The sequence below is a fragment of the Pimephales promelas genome, chromosome 8, assembly GCF_988280905.1.
Source record: "Pimephales promelas chromosome 8, fPimPro1.hap1.1, whole genome shotgun sequence".
In the NCBI taxonomy this organism is placed as follows: Eukaryota; Metazoa; Chordata; class Actinopteri; order Cypriniformes; family Leuciscidae; genus Pimephales; species Pimephales promelas.
The window spans coordinates 1,746,401-1,772,345 of record NC_142776.1 but is presented as its reverse complement, the minus strand read 5'-3'; the positions used below and the strand labels follow the sequence as shown (position 1 = coordinate 1,772,345).

Below are 25,945 nucleotides of genomic sequence, written 5' to 3'. Positions count from 1 at the left end.
TAAAAATCGATAGGCTAATTGGTTTATAAATGATTAGTCTCGGTGTGTTGTGTTAAAAGGGCGTTAACAGCAGAACTGGTTATGGAAGCTGTTGCTGCGGTGCATCTGAAGGTTTCTGCTGTCCGTGGGTGGGTGTGAACGCGTCTACACATACTGTCCATTTCTTAGTCGTCTTCATTCATTCATTCAGTTTTTGCATGTATGTATGTGACCCAGTGCAGCATTTAAAAACATGTATAAACCATTCTAAGTAGTTGACAGACGCCATCTGCCCCTACATGACCATTGAGCTCGCGCAGACCTTTTAATGATCGTGGACTGGTGGGATTTGGGTTACTGATGGATCTTCTGGGGTAGACCTTAGAAAGCGATTGGTCTCGACATATCAGACGACTATTCATGGTCCTTGTCTTTCCCATTGTTATCACGACGTGACGGTTAGGAGCGTGACGGACATTCAGATGGAAATTGGGAATGTTTCATCAGGCGTGAGGGAATCGTTTGTTTAGAAAGAGGACTCCCAAACAACCCTAACGGGAATAATCTCACGGTTTGCCTATAAAAAAATGACCTCGGGCATCGTGGGTCAGCGAGTTAAAGCCATCTTCCTCCTTTAGGATGTGTATTATGAATAAAATTCACATTGAATGCTATTGTAGTTGTAGTCATCTACGATTGTAGTCCCAGATCCCCTGTAAAATTATTTCAACCGTCAAAGGAGTTTTTTGAAACGTGTTATCAAGCAATTCCCATAAAAATAGCTAGAGTTTGAGTTTTCTTAGACCGCACACTGTCTAGAATATTTACCTGATGTAGTGTCGAGCCAACATTACCTCAGAAAAGACCTAACACTGCAACATATCTGTTTTTACCGTTAAAATCCGTTACATAGATTCGCGCCTTTGACTGTGATGACGCGTTTTAGCGGTCATCAGCGTCGTAATCTTTATATATATATAGCTATAATTAATGTATATTTATAATTCGTTTGTAAAAATATGGTAATGCTAGCTGTGAAGGTGTTTAATAAGATACAGTTGACATTTTCTCTCATCTGACTGCCGTTATCAATCTCTCTATTTTGTCCTCTTTTGAAAGTTGTGAAACCACTATTGTGGAGTTTTTCTTTTGCTATTTGAGCAAACTGGAACACGAAAAATATATTTAATGTAGTCTCTCATTTACCACTGTCGAAGTTTACCCAACTATAAGACTTCTGACAAACCCTGAAGAAATGTAAAAAAGTGTGTGTGTGTGGAGTTTGGAATGCTAACTGCCCCTCGAGCGGCTGTAGAACGGTAGATGTGCGCATGCGCACAGGCTTCCCCTCCCCACTAGCATGACTGGTTTTGCTCAGACCCACAGCAAAAATAATGACCAAGATTAGCTGCTTTACCAAAATAATTTATCTCAGCAAGACAAAAATGATTGGAAACAAATCGCATGAGCGGGGACATAATTATGGAGCGAAAGATACAAGCACTGCAGTAAATTGGGCACAAAGGGAGAGAGTCAGGCTATTGTTTTTGTTATAGATTATTATGAGTTGGAAATGGGAAAATAAGTTTGGCCACATGGAAGATTAATAAATGTGTGGGTGAGAGAGATCAAATCTTGGCAAGATTGCTGCTTTACAGTTTACACCACCAGGCACTGTTATTGTATCAAATGGTAATGGATTTAATATGGTACTGTACAATTATCCATGGTGTTTACATGGATAATGTGCCCAGATGCCCCAAAACCAATGGCAGTACCATGCATTATTTGCTGGTATTCATCTACAAGAAACTCCCCGTTGTATACTTTGTGCTTCTCTTGCGTTGTCAACATCCCAGGCTCCAGCATGAGAGCTCATAATTGTGGCATTCTGTGGCCCATAGCTCACCCTCTGTTTGACTTCTATTTATAATCTCTCTCTCTCTCTCTCTCTCTCTGCTAGTCTCTCATGGTGCTGGGTAAACGTTTGTGTGTCGTCTATCACGCAAAGGTTTCAAGTCCCAACATTTGACTGATTTAAGTCTCTATGGCCGCATTTACACTCCAGGTCTTGATGCCAAATTCCAATCTATTGACTATATAAACATTTTTTGATGACCAGCTTACATCTTTTAAAAGTGACCCATATTTGATATCTGCATTCACACTGTACAATTGGCAATGCAACCCAATGTAGACATACTGACAAAACCCTTATGAAAATTAACCATGGATTTACTACTAATAAAACCACAAAACATGGTTATTATAAATGGTAAACCTCAAATTAACCATGGTTTTGCTACACTAACCATAGTTTTTGTAGTAAAACTGGTTATGGTAATCAGTCCACCAACAAAACATAATTGTCATAGGGGCAAAAGGCCAAAAAGAAAGAAAATATGGTGTGATTTAAATTGGACGCAGATGAAATGATAATAAAAGCTTTTGCTTTCTGCACCATCTTAAAGGGTCAGGAAAACATTGGCTTGCTGTCATGTGACCCTTGCTGTCATGTGATCGCGTTTGGTGTCGACGTCCTTCACCATGTCGTTTTTTCAATGACTGATTCGCATTGACCGGAGAATATCCCAAATGTCCGCTTACATGGCAGACCCTTATGCACTGTATATCCGATTCATATCAGTAGGGATGCACGATATATCGGCCATCATATCGGTATCGGCCGATATTTGTTCATTTTTATGTTATCGTTATCGGCCCGATAATAAAATTTGGCTGATTTATTAAAGCTGATAAATAATGAATTATTTCCTTTGACATTTGAGACACTTAAGATGCGCACTGTTCAACATGATTGATCTTAATTGCTTGAAATATGATTGTAATCAAAAAGGAAAATATACGTAGTGTAAAATGTGCTGTCATATCGGCTACAGGAAATTATAATGAGAACATTATAATTGTGTGATTGGGAAATGGATTTTAATTGTGAGACTTTTGTTTTTGCAATCAGGCTCTCAAAATGTATAAAAAATTGGATTTAGATTTATTGGCAGATATATCTGTTATCGGCTTTTAAATATGAAGAATTATCGGTTATCGGTATCGGCCAAAATGTAAAGAATTTTTTTAATTTTTGATCATTTTTTTTTTTAAATATAAAGAATTATCGGTTATCGGTATCGGCCAAAATGTAAAGAATTTTTTTAATTTTTTAATTTTTTCTTTTAAATATAAAGAGTTATCGGTTATCGGTATCGGCCAAAATGTAAAGAATTTTTTACATTTTTGATTTTTTTTTAAATATAAAGAGTTATCGGTATCGGCCAAAATGTAAAGAATTTTTTAAATTTTTGAATTTTTTATTTTAAATATAAAGAGTTATCGCTATCGACCAAAATGTTCATATCGGTGCATCCCGACATATCAGAATGTAATTTAATTCAATGTAATTCATGTAAATGTAATTCATGTGAATGAGGCCTGTAACTGATCTGAGAATATCTGGATCCATGTGCTTATTTTCCTGCTTATATATTCATTATGGGTCATTTCCAATCTATGCCACATGGGAGGAGGAAATCTGAATTGGGTCACCTGAACCATGTAATGTAAATGTGGTCTATATCTCCTTAAGATTTATTGGTCTCTTATGCTCTATAATAAGGTATATGCTAGTGTAAAGTATGATGTGACTCCAGAGACGTATAAAGGCTCTCAACAAGCAAATCAAAGTAAACTTTAGCTGTTAAGTTTGTTGTTAGATAGTTTTTAGCTGCATTTCTTTAATTAGCATGTTCCGATTGAGCTGTTTACATGGTAAAATCCACTGGAAAACGGGAAAATGGAGGGCTTCCTTAAGTTAAAATGTAAAAAAATGTACATGCATGCATGTTTTCCTCTCTCTGTGTCGCTCTCTCACGTCCTCAGGCCAGTGGTGATATTAAAAAGCATTTAAGAGGTCTAGCTGTTACTGTGTTTGTTAAAGAGCAAACAGTGAGAGGTCTTCCTCACACACTGACACTGCTAACTCTGTCCAACCTTCAGGCAGTCGTCACACAGTGTGACCTCCTGTGAAATTACACGTTCACTTGCGTCCTTACTAGTGATAGACTGATAAATCGGATGATATTTGCTCATTTTGATATCATCGACATTGGCTGAAAGCTTTACCCACTAGACTTGTTGATGGATAATGGCCAATTTCTGTTTTCAAATTGCATGTTTACATGTTAATTGTTGACATTGGCTGATATCAGGACACTGATATATCATGCTTTAAATTACAATGCAGATAAATGTTCCACACACTCCAGTCAAGACTCACGGTAGACACAACTAACATTCATTGTGACCTTTGCAGTCGAGCATTCAGGCTTTGTAAATTACTCCTACTGTTTGAGTTCTCTTTTCACTTTTGAAAACTTTTGCTGATAATTTTCTCGCCCCCATGTCATCCAAGATGTCCATGTCTTTCTTTCTTCAGTTGAAAAGAAATTAAGGTTTTTGATGAAAACATTCCAGGATTTTTCTCCATATAATGGACTTCAATGGGGTCCAAACGGTTCAAGGTCCAAAAGACAGTTTCAGTGGAAACTGTTCAAAGGGCTTTAAACGATTCCAGACGATGAATAAGGGTCTTATCAAGCGAAACGATCGCTCATTTAATAAATAAATAACAAAGTTTAAGTTTTATAAGCTCAAATGCTCTGTTCTGATGTGCGTTCGTGACTCTCCTGTTTGAACTTGTTCATCAAAATTAACAAATCTTTTTCCGAGTCAATTCGTTCGTTTTGTTCGTTGAATGAACCAAATGACTCGTTCATTTTGCTGAACGAGTTCGAACAGGAGAGTCACGAACGCGCATCACAGAACAGAGCAAGGCGAGCATTTGAGCTTATAAAACTTCAACTTTGTTATTTATTTATTAAATGATCGATCGTTTCGCTTGATAAGACCCTTATTCATCGCCAGGAATCGTTTAAAGCCCTTTGAACAGTTTGCAGTTTGCACTGAAAGTGTCTTTTGGACCTTGAACCGTTTGGTTCCCATTGAAGTCCATTATAAAAGGTTTTCATCAAAAACCTTAATTTTCTTTTTGACTGAAGAAAGAAAGACATGGATATCTTGGATGACATGGGGGTGAGTTTAGTTTTTTTCAAAAGTGAACTACTCCTTTAATATGTGGCGTTACTTTGAAATGCATAATGTTACTTTTCAAAGTGCTTTGAATCAAGAAAATCTGATTCAGAACAAGAAAAAACAAGCATTTCCAAAGTTTTATTTGTTTGAAAATTGCATCACCTTCAGTAAAACTCTGCAACGGAAACTAGCTTTCAGCAGGATGCGGTTTTTCTTTGGATGGCATTGAACACTTTGAGTTGACAGTTATAAATTTTTAATATCCAGCTTTTTCCAGTTTTATTTTCATCCGCAACACTTTTAACTCTTTTACAAAGGGCCTCCGTTTTCTCTCTCTCTCTCTCTCTCTCTCCTGTGTGACATCTGTTATTTAGGATGAGTTGTTTTTCAGGAATGGCCGACAACTGCTGCGGTCACACCCTGCAAGCAAACCGCTCTCCTGATTATACTTGAGTGCAGATAAATGTGAACAGCTCTTCAGACAGGAGCTTGTTCTCTTGTGCACGTTTACAGACTCACAGTTTCGTATTTCTAATGCTGTGTTGACTTCTCGCTCAAGTTTAGACCGCTGATCGTACACTGTAAAAAAGAAACCGTAAATTTTACGGTAAAAAAACGGCAGCTGCGGTTGCCAGAACTTTACCGTTAAAAATACGGTAGGAATGTTAATAGTTGTACAAACTTAACTTAAAATTTACAGTAATAAACCGTAATTTATTTTCTGATAAAATGTGGATTTACCAACTTCTTGATGTATTGATATCTGTTTTAGACCATTGTAATATACCAACAACCATCAATCATCACAGCAGTGATGAGTTACATGAGCAATCACAGCTCATCATAAAGCAATACTTAATTGAAGAAGCTGCACAATGTCATTCACACAAACATCATGGTAACACACATGAAATTAAAAAAATGCAATAAACATTAATTTAACAACATTAAAAATAACATATAACCCTAATGTACATAACTGATTACAAAAAAACAATAAAACTATGAGGAACCATGGTTATTTCAACAAAAATACATAAAATGTGAAGTGTCACACAGGGAATTGTGGGAATGTCAATTTACGGTTTTTCACTGTAAATTATACAATGATTTGTTCTTGTTCACTTTCAAAAACTGTAAATTTAACGGTATTTTACTGTAAAAATATATCACAGTTATTTACCGTGTATAGTACGGAAACTTTCTGTTTACCATTTTTACAGTATTTTACCGTTAAAATCGCGGTTATTTTTTACAGTGTAGAGTAGGTGTGTCCGTGACGAGATTATCCTCCTGTAATTCCAATCTTAAGCTATTGGAGAGTTGAATCATAACTGCATGTCTACAAACCACTCAGAAGAATGGAAAACGAGCCAACACATTTCCAGATGAGACGGTGGTTGAAAAGCCGTGGGAAGCAGATCCCTGGCACTTTGGCTTGTTAATTTGTTTGTTTTCTGGCTCCAGCTTCACCCGCCTCGCAGTCTTTCATTGGCAGTCGCTCATTTCTGCTCGCTTTCTTGTTGTTGATAGTGTGCGTTTGTTTTTCAGCATCTGTGATCTCTACACATGCGGTGACTCGGCTGCTATTTGGGTTTAGATTAGTTGCGAGTTTAAAGCTGAAGCGTGTGACTTAATCTCGAAATAACGAGTGTTTTAAAGGGATCCTCAGTCGGTGTGGCGGCGTCGGACTCAAACACGCAGAGCGCCGTGTTTACACGTCTCAGGGAAAACAAATCAAGTGGTTTACTTTAAGTAAGCCGGAATTGAGTGAAAAATGTTACACACTTCAGCTTTAAAACACAAAACAACTTTTGGCGTATGGAGTTGAGGCTTAAACTAAGTGTGTTTTGAATGACTCTTCCGGCTCTCCGGCGTGTGTTTTGCAGCATGTGACGTGGCGATACTTTTTGTGTTGTTTGGACCGAAATCAAATGATTGCACTGGAGTTTACAGCTGTGTGAGTCATTTTTGGGTCACACAAATAATGGAAATTGTCATCCATACATACACACATACAGCTGATGTATCTCTCCCTCCCTCTCGGTCAACTTGACTTCTCTCATCCCTCCCACTCGCTCTGCTTATTCTCCCCCTTGTTTTCTTCTTCACTCCTCACATTGCTTATCTCCACTGTGTGTGTGTGTACACGTGTGTGTGTGTGTGTGTTCCTGGTAGATTTTTCTCCTTTGAATGCAGTCGGCTGCTAAAACCGCAATCAGGAGGACTGACCTCTCCAAGATGTTTTTCTTTTCTACTCAGTATTTTCTGCTTGTTTTTGCTTCTAAGATTGTTGACTGAATTGAGAGACGAATTTCAATCTGCGTCTGATCACAACATCAGTGGTTCTCATCTCAACTAGTGTGTTGTGACCCATACACTCCTATAAATAAAGCTTCCAACTGAGTATTTTTCCACATAGCTGCCGAATACCCATCCTTTAAAGAACCATTTTTTTTTGGTCTCGTCTACTCTAAAGTAGGGATGCACGATATATCGGCCAGCATATCGGTATCGGCCGATATATGTTCATTTTTAATGTTATCGTTATCGGCCTGGTAAGAAAATGTGGCCGATATATTAAAGCCGATAAATAATGTATTATTCCCTTCAGCTGAGACACTTGTTGAGCACTGTTTATGTTTTTGAATTTCTTGAAATATGATTGAAATCTCTTCAAAAAATGAAAATATGGTTCGGGACAACATGAGCGACGCAAATCTGTCATATCGGCTATACAACACTATAATGAGAACATCATTATAATTGTGCGCTTGGGAAGTGGATTTAATTGTGAGACTTTTGTTTTTGTAATCAGGCTCTCAAAATTAGATAAAAATTTGGATTTAAGTTTATCGGCCGATATATCGGTTATCAGCTTTCAAATATAAAGAATTATCGGTATCGGCCAAAATGTTCATATCGGTGCATCCCTGCTCTAAAGAAACCTTTTCCTCATTGAAGAGCCTTTTGTGCAATTAAAAAGTTCCACTGATGTTAAAGTCTCCCTGTAGTCAATAATTTCATCCCTTAAAACTCACCTTTGATCACCAAAATGACATTTTTAAATGTTTTTGTCCTTGAAAAAAATTCTTTATGCCTTAAAGGTACAATATGCGAGATGGTTTCGCCACCAGGGGTCGCTAACCTCTTCTACCTCCAAAGGCGTATATTGATGACGTATATTCCGCATATATCTGTATTCCGTCGAGCTGATGGATCTTTTATGCATGAGTGAATACACTGATGTTTTTAACATGAGTGTGTTATGAAGCAGGGCGCGATTGCTAGACGGCGTATACCAACGCCACACACAACGCGAGTCCCGCGGATATAAAGGAATAAGGACATTTAATTCTACCGAACTACACACAAGTGCTGAATTACTCACACAGGTCAGTTTATTAGAGGAATTAAACTCTAGGTAACGCGGCGCTGCTTCATTCGCTCTAACAGTTTCACTATCACACTAAACGGCATTTGAGTGTGTTGAATGTTAGTTAGGTTGTGTGTTGGCTGTACGAGACTAAACTAGATTAACAGAGAATAACATACAGATCACATTCTTACTTTTCATCATGTTGAACTATATAACATTGATTAGTTTTATATACATGAATTTGCTCACCTGTTTGCTCAAGTAACATGCAACACTCGCGTCTCTAAGCCGAAGTTAGTCGCGGACGAGGAGCTCTCGGCATCTGGAAAGATGTTGATCTTCGTTCTAGTCCTCTTTTTGTCTCAAAGTCTGCTTGCTATGGTCCATAATGTTTGAACAAAACCCTGCTAGGGACGCTGTATAACGGGCATAACCGACACAGCTGTCCACGTCTGTCGCCATGGTTACTATTGCCGTACGAGGTCAAACCTGGTGGTAACGCGGATATGACGTCATTGACTGGCGACTCCTCACACGCCCCGTTTCCTCGGTTAAAAATTGCAATTATCTCACACATTATCTTACAAATAGTTGGAAATATTTGGGATATTGTCATAGATATATACACTAGACCTCACCTTGGGGTTCTAAGCATGCGTCAAATCCGCCGCCATCTTGGAACAGGGGTCTTGTCATAGGAAGTAGCTAGGTAACGCTGCTATCTCTGCCTTTACTTCGAATTCATTGATGGTGGCGGACTTTTGTGCAGCGAATGAAGTTCACGGATGAAATCTGAACTAGGAAGAATGTTTTAAAAAAAAAAAAAAATTTTTAATTTTTTTCTTTCTGGAATCAATGATAAATACATGTCTGACCGTTGGAACAAACCAAAAAAACAAGAAAAATCGCATTCATGATGATTTATGGTGATTTTATTTGCGTTAGACCTGTGTCTACTACATGGACGCTGATGCATTAAAGTGGAGGGGCTCCCCTGTTTCAAGATGGCGGCTCTATTGACGCATTCGTTCCAATGAACTGCCGTAGCCAAGGTGAGGTCTAGTGTATGTCTATGGGATATTGTAAGTAATCAACTAAACAAAATATATAACATTGGCCTAGTGGTTTTTGGATATTTTACTGCAAAAATCCTGCATACTGTACCTTTAAAATATCTTGACTGTAACTCGACACCCTTGCCTCATTTAGTATTGTGGATGGTTCTAAGAATATGCAAATGAGCCCCGCCTCCACTCACTCGCTCACTCCACTGGTTGACCACCTGTTGATCTGATTGGTTACAAGGTGGTTTGTGACGTCAGAAACACCAGCGATTTCAAAGCGTGTTTTTTAACCTGTCTTTGGTTCACTGCAGGTTTAAGGAGGAAATACTCAGCAATGCTGTCCACTTATCAACTTACACATGGTGTGTGTTAAAGCACATTAAAAACACCACATACACACATAAACAACATTAAAAGCTGGATTTATACACCCCAGGGGGGCTCCATGGACGGTTCCGAAATGCCTAAATAACTGAGTGGATGGGTTGTGGACGGCATGAAACCATTGAGCCTATTTCATGTTTAAAAGATGTGTATTGTCAGACCTCTGCAGTTCATGGTAAAATGGTTGCATTTGACTTCTTTAAAGATGTTTACCATTTGATGTCCGGACGCAGAACCGGTTGAGAATCCCAATCGCAGCAGTGTTCTCCCCTGCGATTTCACACAGCGCTGCGGCATTGCTTTCTCTGCATGTTGCACACACACACATTTCTCTTTTCTCAGTATTGTAGCTGCGCTTCTGCAGTTTTAACTGCACAGACGTTTAAATAATTCAGTCTCTTAAGCTCAGCTTGTAAATAATGCGAGCACACGTATTGCACTGCAGCAAACTCGCTTTAATTGAATACAACTAGTGCATTTATAATTGCTAAAAAGCATAAAACAAACCTCTAATGCGAATGTTTCAATTACAAATGACACATGTACACACACTGCAACACGTAGTTTTAATTATAACGTGCTCCAGTGAGAACTAATGAGATTTATTACTTTTGCTGAGTTATGGCATTGCTCAAACAGTTTTCTTCCCATGAGTCAATGCGTTTGCGCTCTCCATACTGTGTTTGTCTTGTTTGATTGCACTAAGTGGTTGTATATTTAGTGGTGCTTTATTACAGGGCTAGTTCTGTTCTCTGCAATTCATTCAGCCCCAAACCCTTTGCAATAATTCACCCCCCAAAAATATAATTTTTATTATAACATATTATTATTTTCACCAGTAGGAGATTTAACCCTTGTGCTGCATTAGATTTTTAACACCGTTGAGTGCATTAAGGACCAAAAATGGCCACATATTAAACATTGCCTAAAATATTATATATTATTATTATTTTCCACTTTTACCAAGTTAAATCTTTTAACCAGCATCAGTCCTCATCATAACTACCAAAAATGTATTCAATTTCAGGATTTTAACCCTTTAATTACCGATTTTGTTTGCGAAACCATCGATTTGTATAAGAGGAAAAAACACAAAAATTCAATTATTTTCAATAAACTAAATGCAAAGAGAAAACTTTAGATTTGGATTATCACAGTCCCACTTTGCAAAAAATCCCACTTAGCGCGTTAGAGACCAAAAATGGCCACCTATTAAACATTGCCTATTGCCTAAAATAAGGTGCATTTCCACCCATAGGGAATAAATATGTAGTGACGTCATCTGGTGGAATACAATATATAATGCAAATATAATGCTTTTGCTTCAAAATGAAAGGATGTTTGTGCAAAAATCATGTTTCATGTATTACTGACAGCCTCAGATTTAAACAACGTTTTAATGGGTTTCAATGGGCCATTTTTGGTCTTTATGGTGCTGAGTGTTACTATTTGATCTACACAGTGTGTGTTATACATATTTTGCAAAATGGGATCACATTTTTTACATGTATCCAAAAAGTCACAATTCTGCCAAATTTCATACCATTTGCATTAAAACAGCCAAAATGGTCAAAGAAATTAAACTGCAAAAGACCAAAAATGTCCCTAATGCAGCATAAGGGTTAATAATGCACAAACTTTTCTTTTCCTTGCAAGGAATGTTAATGCCAAGCTTTAAAAATGCCAAAAACACCATAGTGTATAGTATTTCAAGTCTTTTTGTGGCCAAAATGTAAACAAATTTAAAACTTTAACATTTCTTTTGGTGTGTTGTGAGCAAGTTGCACGTGTTCTGCTGCTTGAAAGGAGATCTGAGCGTTATATATGCATGCAAATGTGTGCATTAATGCTGTTTGCATGTTGGCTGTGTGTTTGAGCGGCTTTCTCTTCATTTATTTATTTGGTTAGCTCGAGTGAGCCGTCTACAGCCTACAATGGCGGCGGTTTCTGTGAAGGATGTGATGATGACGATAAGAACGGATGCTTAAACATGGCATTATGACACACCTGTAAAGATTCAAACAGAGCGTTTGTGTGTGTGTGTGATGGCCACAATTAGATTACAGTTCATGCTTTCTTTAATCCTTCAATGAGTGTATAAGATATCAGAGAGGCTGTTGTGTGCGTTGATAGTGTCATTTCTGTTAATGTTGTCATTTCACACTTCATTGCACCTTTTAAGGAGCTTGATTTCACATTCCTAACATTCCAGTAGCATGATTGCTCAAAGTCTTATATCATGGCTATAAATATACACTGTGAGAGAATGGTTGTGAGAGCATGAAGAATAATTTGCAACGTCTGAATCCAGAGTAGAGCCCGACCGATGAAGGATTTTTGAAGGCCGATACCGATACCAATATTTTTGGGTTTTAAAATCCGATATTCCGATATATCGGCAGATATTTATTTTTATTTTTTTCAGAAACGTGCAACAAAACATTAACAGGTTTCCCTAACATTAGTTATTTGTAGTTATTCAACTATTCAACTACAAAATGCTTTTTTGGGGGGGATGTCATAAGACAGAAGCTAGATATAAGATTGATAGTAAAGATAGTTATAATAAAGATAATAAAAAATTTAAAAGATAATTGCGACTTTTTATATCACAGTCGGAATTGTGAGACGTAAACTTGCACTTCTGAGGGAAAAAAGTGTTTTTTTCCTTACAATGGAACTTTATAACACGCAATTCTGACTCTTGCAATTTGGACTTTATATCTTGCAGTTCGGACTTTATATCTCGCAATTCTGACTTTATATCTCGCAATACTGACTTTATGTCTCGCAATACTGACTTTATATATCGCAATACTGACTTTATAACACGCAATTCTGACTCTTGAAATTCTGACTTTATATCTCGCAATTCTGACTTTATATCTCGCAGTTCGGACTTTATATCTCACAATTTGGACTTTATATCTCGCAGTTCGGACTTTATATCTCGCAATTCTGACTTTATATCTCGCAATTCGGACTTTATATCTTGCAATTCTGACTTTATATCTCGCAATTTGGACTTTATATCTCGCAGTTCGGACTTTATATCTCGCAATACTGACTTTATATCTCGCAATTCTGACTTTATATCTCGCAATACTGACTTTATATCTCACAATTCTGACTTTATATCTCACAATTCTGACTTTATATCTCAGTTCGGACTTTATATCTCGCAGTTCGGACTTTATATCTCAGTTCGGACTTTATATCTCGCAATTCGGACTTTATATATCGCAATACTGACTTTATATCTCGCAATACTGACTTTATAACACGCAATTCTGACTCTTGCAATTCTGACTTTATATCTCGCAGTTCGGACTTTATATCTCACAATTTGGACTTTATATCTCGCAGTTCGGACTTTATATCTCGCAATTCGGACTTTATATCTTGCAATTCTGACTTTATATCTCGCAATTTGGACTTTATATCTCGCAGTTCGGACTTTATATCTCGCAATACTGACTTTATATCTCACAATTCTGACTTTATATCTCAGTTCGGACTTTATATCTCGCAGTTCGGACTTTATATCTCAGTTCGGACTTTATATCTCGCAATTCGGACTTTATATATCGCAATACTGACTTTATATCTCGCAATACTGACTTTATAACACGCAATTCTGACTCTTGCAATTCTGACTTTATATCTCGCAATACTGACTTTATGTCACGCAATACTGACTTTATATCTCGCAATACTGACTTTATATCTCACAATTCTGACTTTATATCTCACAATTCTGACTTTATATCTCAGTTCGGACTTTATATCTCGCAGTTCGGACTTTATATCTCAGTTCGGACTTTATATCTCGCAATTCGGACTTTATATATCGCAATACTGACTTTATATCTCGCAATACTGACTTTATAACACGCAATTCTGACTCTTGCAATTCTGACTTTATATCTCGCAATTCTGACTTTATATCTCGCAGTTCGGACTTTATATCTCACAATTTGGACTTTATATCTCGCAGTTCGGACTTTATGTCTCGCAATTCTGACTTTATGTCTCGCAATACTGACTTTATATCTCACAATTTGGACTTTATATCTCGCAATACTGACTTTATGTCTCGCAATTCTGACTTTATGTCTCGCAATACTGACTTTATATCTCGCAATTCGGACTTTATATCTCGCAATTCTGACTTTATATCTCGCAATACTGACTTTATATCTCACAATTCTGACTTTATATCTCACAATTCTGACTTTATATCTCAGTTCGGACTTTATATCTCGCAGTTCGGACTTTATATCTCAGTTCGGACTTTATATCTCGCAATTCGGACTTCATATCACGCAATTCTGAGATATAGTCACATTTGCCTATTTTATTTTTTATTCTATAGCTTGAAGCTTTTCTTCTAAGAGTGTTTGTTTTTTGCTAGGTAGGCCTATTGGATTTTTAAGTTGTATTGCCAAATTTATATGGTGGTCTAAATCTTATTGCAGATCGTCTTCATACTTCCCAGCTCTGGTGTGTTTCCATGGTGCAGATCAGCGATGCGTGAAACGGTCCAGTGTCCGTCAGGAACGCGGCATCACACACACACACACACACACACGCCACTCCTCCGTCCCCCCGACCTCTTCAAAAGCCCCGCATTCATCCATCTATCTGCCTCTCATTTTCTCTCTCTCTCACTCTTTGTCTGCTCTGCTTTTGTGTTTGCCAGAGAGTCAGCGGCGCATTGTTCGCTGCGAGTGAAATGTAGTGGCGTTGTGCTCTCGGGGTCGGATCGTGACATACGCTGAGGGGAAAATATTTATCCCACGTGAGTGACTCATGCAAATGAACGCAGGGGTCGAACTGCAACAACGGTGTTAATTTGGGCTTCACCCGTTTAGCTGAATGAGAGGCTGTTCATCTTGTCAAAGAGGTTCATGGAAATTTGTTCGTTATTGTGTTTTTTGTGGGAAATGGGATGTTGGTGGACAGTTGCCCATCATCAGGTGCAAATTCTTTCATAGATGCACAGTTTTGAGCAAAACAACTGGGAAAAGTTGTTTTTTAAATGTTTTAATCAGGATGACTACATGATATAGTGTTTTGATTAGGATGTGTGTCAGTCAGATTTTACATCACACTTATATTCTGATTTGATTGAATCATGAAAAAGTGTGTGGGGGGGATTTTCTCCTTCCTTATAAAATAAGATAAAATATAAAATAAAGGTATAATATAAAATAAAATAAAGATATAATATAAAATTTTATATATATATATATATATATATATATATATATATATAGTTATTTTTAGTTATTTATATTTTTATTATTTTATATTATATCTGTAACCATTATTTATTTATATGTAAATAAAAAATAAAATAATAAAAATAGAAAATAAAATATAGAAAATAAAATATATAAGTGAAACATATAATATAAAATAAAGAATAATATAAATTAAAATATAGAATAACTTTAAATAATAATAATATTTATTTTGATAGTAATTGTAATATTTAATCTAACTATTTTAATTATTTAAATTACTTTTGTATTTTTTATTTAAATTTACTTTTGAATAATTGTCGTAATTTAATGTTTGTAGAATTATTAAATATTGTAAATTGTTTTGCATTTAATTTTAAGTTTTGTTACACTTAGCTAAATGAGAACTTTTTAAAAACCTTTTCTGTTTTAGAAAGTTGCTGTCATGGAAATAATGATGGAATGTAATATAACAGAATCTGATTGGTCAGGGTTGTGTTCTCCGTTCTCTCCAGTTCTTTTATTCCAGATCATTGCTGAGTAATCAAATGCCATTCTGCTTATTACACATGAAGAATGTTAACCGGAAGATCTTCCACCCTGTTGTCTTCTCTCGCTCCGTTTCTCACGGCCGGGGAATGTCATACATCTGGTCGGATGATGTAATATAAGATTGTCCCGGTTTACAGCGGTCCAGTTTTCTGGCCGTGACCCGGTCGCACCCTCAGCTCTCGTCATCTGACGCTCTCAGGCGTTTGGATAAACGGGCCGAGCCAGACGCAAACAATGAACCAGGCCAAATCTGTCAGTCTTTGGCGGCTGCTCGGCAAACACACACACACACACACACACCCACAGAAACACGGGCCGCGAGGACAGAAACCAGTCGACTCGGCTCACTCCTGTGGGTGTTTGCATACAGTGAGATCAGCTTATTATTGATTCTGAATAAACTGACTTTGACTGCGGTTTTGTTCTGTTCAGACAGAATAATGTTTGCTTGAACATGCAAATCAAGTCACCATGAAATCTAAATGGAGAATTATTGTTGATTTTTATGGATACTGCAGTGAAATATGTATTGATGCACATCATTATTGTTTTAAATTATTGTTAAATGCAGTCCATTTACTATTTATTTAATAATCTTGAATCAGAGTAACTTCCTCTCGCAGATCTCGCTTCCTCTTGATGACGAGGGCGGGGCTATAACCTGTCACTCACATGAGATCAGCCAATAGCAAACCACAACCGTCCAATCAATTCCTCACACACACAATCAAGCCCCGCCCACATTTGTTCATGTTCCAGAAGCGATTCACTCGATATATACTTCACAATAGAGGACAACTTTTGTTTCATGCCGACTTTAAAGATGATGTGTGTGTATATTTTTTTAAATCTAAATAAATTGCTATTCCAGTGTGTGAAACATTGTAACTTTGTTTGTTTTCACTTTTAAAACATTATAACAAAACATAACAACTTCTGATTTAACCAATGGCTTAAGTTTGGGGCGGGGCTTACTGTTTCTTGACCAATTGCAGACGTGGGAAATATTCAGAAAACGTCTTTAGTAATTTTTGCAGTTCTGTGTTGCACAGATAAAAATAAGTTTAGTGGCATTCGTTTTGCAGTAGTATAGAATATTTTTTTGTATATTGTGTGTTAGTGTGAGTGTGTGTGTGTGCACCTGCCGCCAGCTCTCAGGCGTGTGTGTGACTGCCGTTGGCAGAATCCTCAGCTCGTGTGTTGAGAGTTTGGCTCCGCTCGTGTCAGGGCAACAGTGATCGGCTCGAAGGAAAGAATGCTGGGAATTTAACTGGACAAAACCCTGTGATAAGGGAGTGTGAGATGGAGAATGTGCTGAGCTAGTTTTGTTAGTTCTAGTTGGGTTTATCATATTTGATGCATCAGGCTTTTATGGCTCATATACTATGAGAATATTGAGGAAAAAGCGGCAAAATTTTATTCAAAAGCTCAAAATGTGCAAAATATGGAATTTGGTCCAGATACTGATATTAAATGGCCATGTAATGTAAATCTTTATAACAGATTTACAATAAATGGATACAAATATCCGTCATCACTCCACATCTGCCAATAATAGTACGATTATTTTTAAATGCTTAGTTTTATGATCAAAGCTCTGTAGTATTAAAACATAAAATGCAATGCAATACAATGAGGATTGAGAGATGAACTAATAAACCTTCCTCAAAAGCCTGATGATGATCATATTTGATACTCATGATTTTTCTAATAAATGATGGATAATCAAGTAAACCTCGGCTGCTTCATTCCAGTTGAGATATTAACAATATTAAAGTTACTCAAACATTTAGTTGATAAAAATCAGTGAAGTTTTCTCAGCAGAACAATTAAAAAAGCCTTTTACTTGATCAAAAGTTTAAAAAAAAATAATAAATTATGTTTTTTTATAAGTTCTACAATATTCAACAATTTTTTTTAAAAGTCAATTTAATGTAATTTAAGTACAAATGACTTAAACATCTAAGTTGATGGTACTTAATGTAAGGACTGAAATTGTGCGCAACAGGTTTTCCAGCAAATTTTTGGCCTATCAAATATGATAAAGAGAGCGGTTTTGTGTGTGTGTGCGTTCTCCTTGCATTAGTTGCATGAGTTTTTCTGGTCACGAGGTGTCGGCCAATCGCGTCGCAGCCGGCTTGATTTCTCCGCTGGAGGTTGGGATGAGAATCAGTGTGTTGATTGAGCTGGGATCAGAGAACTGATTGCTGGAGACGCGAGCCGAGAACGAGACGCTGAAGCTCTGATCATAGACGCGTCTGATTGGATGATATCAGCAGAGATGAGGAGAGAGGGAGGAAGAGTTATTGAAGCGGCCAACCAACAATACATTCTGATGGAGAAAATCAATGGCGTTTTGTGTGTTATCAGACTTGTTTTTTTAAGATCTTGAATGTTTGTTGGATAGTCGGTGTATTAAGATCAGATTTGACGTGTCTGATGGACACACAGTGTTATATGGAGACTATTTAAGACTTTTATTGAATTAAAGTGTGGCGTCCGGTTATTGTCTTGGAAGTTAAATGTTGTTTAGTAGTTTTAATATAATCCTGTTGATCTTAACTCTTGGCAAGTCTGATCCGATCTTGGTTAAATATAGGCTTTTTTATCACAAAGTTTGTGGTCTGTAAGTTTTTAATGTTTTTGAAATGCATTTATTTGATCAAAAATATTGTGAAATATTATGGTAATTTAAAACAGCTGTGTTCTATATGAATATAAAATAAAGTGTAATTTATTCCTGTGATCAAAGCTGTATTTTCAGCATCATTACTCCAGTCTTCAGAGTCACATGATCCGTCAGATGTATTTAGTATACATGTTTCTGTTCAAGTTTAATAATGACACACTAGTTTGATATTGTCTTATGCCAAATAATACATATTTGAAAATATATTGTTGACTGAGTTGCTTTGGGTACTTTGTAACATAGATAATATCATTTTAGAGTAACTTGACTTACTTGAAAACACAGTTTTTTAAAATAGCAAACAAACATGATTATAATATCCAGTTCTGTATGTTTACACATGCTACCTTTATCTCATGTAAATGTTGAGGTTTGAGAGGAGAAAACCACACACTGATGTCATTGATGTAAATTAAAACCACTCAAAGTGTGTGTGTGTGTGTGTGTGTGTGTGTGTGTGTGTGTCTGAGCAGTAAAGAAGTCGAGCTGGTCTGTCTGGTTGAGTCACTGTTTGGAGGTTTATGAACCGGTTGGTGGTTTTGTCTCTTGCTGAGCTGCAGATTGAAGTTTGATGACATGACACACACACACACACTCTTTCTGATGGTCTGCTCTTGTAAACTGTATTGTTTGCAAGTCAGTTGTCTCTAGTACTAGTGCTCTCAGTGTGATTCAATTATTAAAAGTCCGTGTGTGTGTGTCGTCTTGACAACATGAGTAACAAAATTCATGTTACCATGGTACTTTTCTAGAAATATAGTCCTCTGTTTGTGTCATGTGTAATGCATGTGCGTGCTTTATTAGGGATGCACCGATATGAAAATCAGAGCCAGACCGATATTATCGGCCGATATCAGGCATTTTCCAAAATATCGGTATCGGCAGTTATAATGGCCGATAAATGAATATTTAAAAAAATAAAATAAAAACAGACGAAACACGCTTCAATCATCTCTCCTTGGCCTGTTATATTGAAAATGTATGTTTTAAAATTTGCAGTATGATGTTCTCTATTGCTAAATTATGGCTCATCATAGACTAGCTAAACACAAAGCTAGCTAATGCAACTATCATCAGTGGAAGACCGTTAACGTTAACATTAATGAGCTTGGAAACCACAATGAACTTTTTCTGCCTAAATAAAGTAATGATTACTGTATTTATAACTAGCATATCTCTAGTTACAGTCAAGTTGAGAGGAGTGAACATTTAGACATAGAGAAAAAGTATCAAACGTATCTTGTGCAGAAAAATTAGCTTCAACAAAAATCCACCAATATTTAATAATAAAAAGATAATCGGCCGATATATCGGAATATCGGATTTTAAAACCCAAAAATATTTGTAACGGTATCAGCCTTCAAAATCCTTTATCGGTCGGCCTTTAGTGAAAATTTCGGCCGGGACCGATAACCGATAATTCTTAATATTTGAAAGCCGATAACCGATATATCGGCCGATAAACTTAAATCCAAATTTTTATCTAATTTTGAGAGCCTGATTACAAAAACAAAAGTCTCACAATTAAATCCACGTCCCAAGCGCACAATTATAATGATGTTCTCATTATAGTGTTGTATAGCCGATATGACAGATTTGCGCTGCACATGTTTTACCGAACCGTATTTTCATTTTTTGAAGAGATTTCAATCATATTTCAAGAAATTCAAAACCATAAACAGTGCTCAACAAGTGTCTCAGCTGAAGGGAATAATACATTATTTATCGGCTTTAATATATCGGCCACATTTTCTTACCAGGCCGATAACGATATCATTAAAAATGAACATATGGCCGATATTTCTCTTTATTGCACAAAAGGTTCTTGGTAAATGGACTGCATTTACAGTGTAAAAAGGTTCTATATATATATATATATATATATATATATATATATTTTAAATGTTCTCCATACTAAGAATAGTTATTTTAAAGAACTGAAAGGATGGTTCTACTGTGACGTCATCATTGCAAAAACCTACTTTTCGTATTTTTTTAGTTCTATAAGATGACTGCATTCGTTTGAGTTCATAATAACACCAATTTAATGTCTTTTAGACATTATCTGATGATTATCTTAATCATAATTTTCCACTTTTAAAGTTTGTAAGCATCTAATTGTGTGACATCACCTTTTCCTGATGTCGCAATCAGCACCTGTTTTATATACAAGACTCTCTCTCTCTCTCTCGCTCTCTCTCTCTCTGTGCAGTGGCACAAATCTGCAATTCAATTTGCAACAGTTTAATTTGTGTTTAAGATGCAAATGTAGCCTTTCTGATAATGAGAATGCTAAACAGAGAGGAGGGAGTCCAGAGCGCTCACACACTCATTCATTAGCTCAAAGTAATCGTGTCAACACACACACACACACACACGTAAGAATCCACAGCAAATGAGACGCAAGACGGAATAGAATCATCTGTCTGTAAAGGTCACAAAATGAGCGTTGAGACGGCAGAAAACAAATCGAATGCAGAATGTCGTTGTTCTAAAACTGTTCTCTAGAGCCCGAGAGACCGACAGCTCACACCACGACCATTCGCTTTCTAGGAGTTTGCATCGAAAAACTTCAGATAAAATATAGTATGACCACCACACAATGATTTGTAAGCTGATGTGTTCTTTGTGTATAGCCAGTTAGAGCTTGTTTGATAGTTGATAGATGCATCCGAGTTCATTTGAAGCACTCGCAGTAATGCAATGCTGCACTGAAAACAATTCATGTGTTTCTGAATTCACTTAATTTACTCATTTGCATATCAGCATGTGACTGGAATTTAAAGCGCACCATAATCAGTCACTGCCAAAAAGCGCAATGTATGTGTGATGTAATAATCGCGGCAGAGACTGAGAGACGGATGAGTCGAGGCAACATTTCTCCTGATTTACTAGTTTTTCATTCGTTCTCTGAGTGTCATGCATATGCATGTAATATGCAAATATGCACATCATCATGTGATTCAGCGTTCGACTGCTCAGATGTGCTTTCGCTCTCTCAGATCACATGCCTCTGTGCTGAACCTGTTTGATTTAAAGCAGTTTTTCTGCAAGCTATCTTGTGTTTTATCTCACACACACGCGCACACAGCTGTTCGAGCCGTACCGTATCTTATGCTTCGCTGACCATGTGAAGAGCAGAACTGGGGAAAGAGAGGAGGACAGACAGGGTTCACGTGCTTCAGCTTCACTCGTGGAAATAGACTGAACCCTCACGAGTCTTCAGAGCAGGGGATTCTGGGTAACGGGCTCGTAAACCCGGTGGCTAGGTGATGGAATGGATGTTTTTTTGCAGTAATTTGAGACACCTGGTTTCCCCAAATGCTTTTGCTTCACTGAACCTTTCTCCTGTGAAGGACTTGCATGAAGTCCAATTTTAAATAAAGGCTGAGGGATGTTCAACAAACACTCACACTTTCATGTTTTTACCAAAACACTCAAAGTTTGAAGGTCACACACTTATTCAGTGGCTCCGGTTTTCATTTATGAACAATATCTCCAGTCTAAATTCTTACACATTTTGAAAAATATTGCTAAAAAATCATTTGTGTGTCACTTTTCTTTAGAATATGCAAATGAGCCCCGCCTCCACTCACTCACTCAGAGATCCACTGGTTTGCGATCACACGTTGATCTGATTGGTTACAAGGTGGTTTGTAACGTCAGAAACACCAGCGATTTCAAAGCGTGTTTTTGAGACTGTCTTTGGTTCACTGCAGTTTTAAGGAGGAAATACTCAGCAATGCTGTCCACTTATGAACTTACACATGGTGTGTCTTAAAAACACCATATAGATATATTATAAACAACATTTAAAAGCTGGATTTTCACCACAGGGGACTTTTAAGTTTACAGTCTTTTATCTTTGTCTTTTTGTCTGATTTTTAAATACAAAGTTTGTACTGTCGTGAATGTGATCCTCCTCGTGGCTGATTTGTTTGGTTCATGGCTTATAACTTTAAACAAAGACGTTTTTCAAAGAACCAAAAAAAAAACTGTAGGTAAAATAACATTCTTTTATCATGAATAACATCAGTACGGAAGAGGATTAGGGCCAAGCAATAATAAAAAAAGAAAACCATCTTGAGATGGAAGTCATTATAATGCGAGATTAAAATCGTTAAATTTCGAGAGAAAAAAGTAGAAATACAATCTTGAGAATAAACTCATTAAATATCGAGAAAAAAACTTGTTAAATTTCGAGAAAAAAGTCGAAATACAATCTTGAGAATAAACTCATTAAATATCGAGAAACCTGTTAAATTTTAAAAAAAAAAGTCGAAATACAATCTTGAGAATAAACTCATTAAATATTAAGATTAAAGTCGTTGTGTTGCTAGAAAAAACTCGTTAAATTTAAAGAAAAAAGTCTAAATACAATCTTGAGAATAAACTCATGACATTTTGAGAAAAAAAACTCGTTAAATGTTGAGAAACTCAATACAGAGTTTTATTTCGACTCGAAATACAGTTTTATTTTGAAATACAGAGTTTTAAGATTGTATTTTGACTTTTTTTCACAAAATTTAACATGTTTTTTCTCGAAACCCAACGACTTTATTCTCGATATTTAATGAGTTTATTCTCAAGATTGTATTACGACTTTTTTTTCTCGAAATTTAACGCAGTTTTTTCTCAAAACACGACTTTATTCTCAATATTTAATGAGTTTATTCTCAAGATTGTATTTCGACTTTTTTTCTCGAATTTTAACGAGTTTTTTCTCAAAACGCAACGACTTTATTCTCTATATTTAATGAGTTTATTCTCAAGATGTTATTTCGACTTTTTTTTCTCGAAATTTAACGCGTTTTTTTTCTCAAAACACGACTTTATTCTCAATATTTAATGAGTTTATTCTCAAGATTGTATTTCGACTTTTTTTCTCGAAATTTAACGCGTTTTTTTCTCGAAACACAACGACTTTATTCTCGATATTTAATGAGTTTATTCTCAAGATTGTATTTAGACTTTTTTCTCGAACTGAACAATTTTTTCTCTCTCAATTTACAGAGTTTAATCTCGCATTATAATGACTTTTGACTTTTCTCAAGATGGTTTTCTTTTTGCTTGGCCCTAATCCTCTTCCGTACATCAGTGATAAGATCAGGAAGATGATCTAATAAAATGAGACTTCTTCAGAATATATTCTCTCCCAAACTCAACTTTTTTCAACTCAATAGTAATTTTTTCAACTATTTTCCACTTTGCTATTTTGTTGCGGCTGTGTTTTGTTTTGTGTTTGGTTGCTGGGTGGTTTCTTTCTTATTTAAAGATGTTTAGATCAGATAATGCGATGTCGTTTTAGAGGTCTAGATGTGTGGTAGATGTCCCTGCATGTCTAGTTGCTTTTGCCTCATGAGTGCAGAGATCTTGACCAGCTTAAATCTGAAGGTGTGTGTGTGAGTGTGTGTGAGGGGGGTTTCTCCTCTATGGGCGGTCGAGGGCCCGACGGGTCAGGCATTAAAGGGACAAGTGTAAACAACATCTGTTTATTTCCCTGCCTTATTTCAGGTATTACTACTGTAAATGCTTGCATAGTTTTAGATTATAAATCGACTGAAGATGTTTGAAGATGATCATTTTTTTTTTAATTTTACTCTAGTATTTTGGGGTAAATGTCATAATTGTTGGATTCTGGTGTGCATTAATATATTCTTGGATGTAAAATAATGGCAACTGCTTTTGAATTGCACTACTTGAAAAAATATGCATTGCATTAACCATGCTTGTTTTTAATGCGTTGTATTTTTATGGCTTGCATAAAATTCAACATGGTTGTATATTTAAGCTTTGAATAACACATTTTACACATTTTTACATGATTAAAAAGTTAATAATCCATATTCACCTTTCAGATTTCACTTCCAAAATATACATTCGGTTTAGAAATATATAATATAGCCTAATATTCGACAGGCAGTTTTCACTCCATTATATTTCGCTTTACAAATTCAGTGGTTCAAATTTGATTCATGCAATGCATTTATTTTCAGTTAGTGTTTCAATAAGTGTCTTGGTTTCAAAAACATTTGGCATTATTTTACTTCCATCCATGCACAGGTCAACGCTTTGTCATCTGTGTTCTGCTGGATACAGTTTTGCATGTAGTTCGTTTCTCTGAGGCTTATTTAGCATGTTTAATTAATGGGATAATGAGCTGTGAAATGACCGTGTCATTGCTGACTGGCCACTTCCTGTAAACTCGTGTTTGCCTTCCCATCCTCCATTGCTCCGTGTTTAAATCATCACAAATGTCATTATTCAAGCAGTTGAACGTGAAGAATCACCCGAAACATTATGTACTAAAAACATGTAATCCTGTTTGCTAGGGCTGGGTAATAAATATCGATTTCTTGATATTAATCGATTCTCATTTTTACGAACCGATATCGATTCTCAAATCTCAAGAATCGATTAGTCATCCTGTTTAATTTGAATTAATGGGACATTGTATCGCGGCTGCGCGCATCCAAAAAATCGCAATAATCTTTGTCCTTTGTTACTATTGATATGAAACAAAGTCTCAAATTTCAAATTACGTCCATTTTCTTTAGAAATTCAAAAAAAAATTCAAAAAAATTCAAAAAAACAGCGCCAAATAAACATGAATGAGCATCTGAAAGTGTGTTAAAGATAGAGTACAACTTATCCAAATCCGGATCATGTCACATTGATTCGCTCAATCAGCGTTTCAACCGTGGAAAGACGTCAGTTAAACAGCTTGTAATCAATGTATCGTCATATTTACCTCAGAAAACCCACATAAACTCGTTAGTCAGCTAGAAAAAATAACTCTAGAGAGGAGCATTTTGCTAAATATATACACCATATTACATATGCATTATAATCTTAATATTCTGCAATATTTAATGCATATTTGAATAAATCTGGCAAGTTTTTATGACCGCCACCATTTACATGTTTATATTTCATATAATCTTCTAATTATAAAAATAAATAAGTGTAATTTAAGTGTTTGTATAGCTACAAAACAGTTCATTATTACCTTCATATTAGGCTAATGAAGTCTATAGGCTACAACTAGACTCCCATAGTTTACAGCATTAGTTAAGAGATTTGATTTCCTTGAGAAAATTTGCCATTTATTGTAACTGATATCCGAATCGAATTGCAAGCTTGTGAATCGAAATCGAATCGAATTGTGAAATTTGTCTCAATTCCCAGCCCTACTATTTGCAGTGATAAGCCTTTTTTAACCTTTAAACTTAGTAGTTAAAAGCCGCACGTGCTGTCCGGTTAGTTCGTCGCACTGCACATGGAAAGTCATTTTAAGCACGTTGCATTGTGGGATTCAGGATCCACGGTGAGAACATAATTCACATACGCACATTGTGCACATAGTACTTTCTTCTTCTTTTCTATAAGTTTCTTATAGTTTGTGTCTGCTTTTCCCCCACCTGAGACTGCTTGTTTGTATGAGCATATTGCTTCTGTGTGTGTTTCAAACACGTGAGCCGCATCTAGTCTTTTTCGGAGTGTATTCTGTGTGTATTCTCGCTCCAGATCTGAGAGGCGAGTTCTG

General features: G+C 36.3%; 1 protein-coding gene across 1 annotated transcript in view; it reads left to right on the top strand.

Annotated features, from left to right (window-relative positions):
• plxna1b (plexin A1b) overlaps nucleotides 1-25,945 on the top strand; it is a 148,141-nt gene that overhangs the window by 859 nt on the left and 121,337 nt on the right. The window lies entirely within an intron of this gene.